At 41.9% G+C, this 1815-nt stretch overlaps 1 pseudogene; it reads left to right on the top strand.

Moving 5' to 3' along the window:
• Positions 1 to 372: 372 nt before the first annotated feature.
• Positions 373 to 1587, top strand: LOC149143099 (phospholipase A1-Igamma1, chloroplastic pseudogene; annotated as a pseudogene).
• Positions 1588 to 1815: the final 228 nt, after the last annotated feature.

Raw genomic sequence — 1815 nt, 5'->3', positions numbered from 1 at the left:
TGAGAATTTTTATCCTGATGCGACCATTTCAATTTAGACATAGTCAAATTCATGAAGTCCATCCTGCTTTCTGTTGCAAATGAGATTCAGATCGATACACAAGGTATTCCACTTTGATCTGCCTTATATAATGGTATTTGGCGTATGGCAATATACATATTGGGATTTCTGTGGCAGATAATTGAACATTTTGCTTACAGCTGCAAAGGCTAACTTGCCTCGGCCTCTCTTCACTGGTTAAAGTCGTTAACTTGCCTGGCTTCCCTTCACTGGTTAAATTGTTATTAAGCTTAAATTGTTATCACTTGAAAACCTAGAAAATCAGAAATGATGTTTCGAATCCTACATCACCTGTGTTCAATACTACGAAGGATGAGGCTGCTCCCTTCATCCTCGACAACTTCGAGCTGCCCTCTTTTGCAGGAAGATTTGACAAAGGCCTCCAGATACGAAAATATACCACTTGCGGCTATGTGGCAAGATATCCAAGGAGCAAACTCGTGGAATGGGTTACTAGATCCCATTAATCCAGTATTCAAAGCTGAGATTCTCAGATATGGTGATTTTGCAGAGTTGTGCTACGATGCGTTTGATAGTGAACTTTTCATGAATGGTTATGGTGGGGCTAAGTATAGTCCTGATAAATTGTTCGACAGCTGTGAAATGGGCGGTGATTCTCAGTATTACCCCAAGGGCTATAAAGTGACCAAATATTTGTATGCGGACACAGATATCTTAGGGAGGAAAATAGAGCAATCTGTGTGGATTGGCTTTATTGCTGTTTGCACAGATACTCAAGAGAAACGAAGACTAGGACGCCGGGATATTGTCGTAGCGTGGAGAGGAACCCAAACGGCTCAAGAATGGATAGAGGATGCCAGAGATATTTTAGTTCCTGCTCGATTATCAATTACTCGTTTCAACCACAAGAGCGTCGGAGCCGGATTATCGACTACTGCTCGTTTCAACGACAACGGTGTTCGAGTGGAGGAGGGATTTTTAAGTTGTTACATCTCTCATGGAGAGAATTCAAAATCTGCTAGAGATACTGTTATTTCAGAAATTCTAAGACTGGTGGAAGAATACAAGGAAGAAAATTTGAGCGTAACTATAACTGGACATAGCTTGGGAGCTGCTCTGGCAACCTTAAGCTCATATGACGTTAAGAAAAACCTCAACGCAAATATAGCGGGACAGCCTATACCTGTGACTGTGTTTGCATACGCGAGCCCACGCGTTGGGAATAGAGCATTCGCAAGGCAAATAGAGGAGATGGGTGTGAAGGTGTTGCGGTTGGTGAACAAGAACGATATCGTTCCCAAAGTTCCTGGACTTGTTTTCAACGAGAACTGTTGGACATGGTTGAGTCTAATGTTGGATTGGTTTCCCTGGACATATTTTCACGTGGGCGTGAAAATTACTTTGAATAATAACGACTCTCCCATTCTGAAAGAGCTCCATAATCTCGATCCTGCTTACGCCCACAGTTTAAAGAATTATCTCCATCTCATTGATGGTTATATCGGAAAAGGTAAACCTTTCAAATCTTCGGGTAAGAGAGACCCTGCTCCAATTGCTGCGACTTAATGATTGAAGACCCTAGCATTAACCTTCTGGTGGCAACACCAGCGTCAACACCAAGAGCAAGATCAAATTCTTAAAGCTGGAAGTGAACAAGAACGAGTAATTCACTAACTGAATTTTGCTTGGATTTGATTATCACCATGGGCTCTTTTTGAGCAATTCATGTGATCAGCACAAAAATGTGGCTCTTTTTGAGCAATTCATGTGATCAGCACAAAAGTGTGGCTGTGG

This window comes from Pinus tabuliformis, chromosome X, assembly GCF_031772625.1.
Source record: "Pinus tabuliformis cultivar Carrire ecotype Pingquan chromosome X, CPIR1, whole genome shotgun sequence".
Classification (NCBI taxonomy): domain Eukaryota; kingdom Viridiplantae; phylum Streptophyta; class Pinopsida; order Pinales; family Pinaceae; genus Pinus; species Pinus tabuliformis.
The sequence above is the reverse complement of the archived record's forward strand: the minus strand, read 5'-3'. Positions and strand labels throughout refer to the sequence as shown.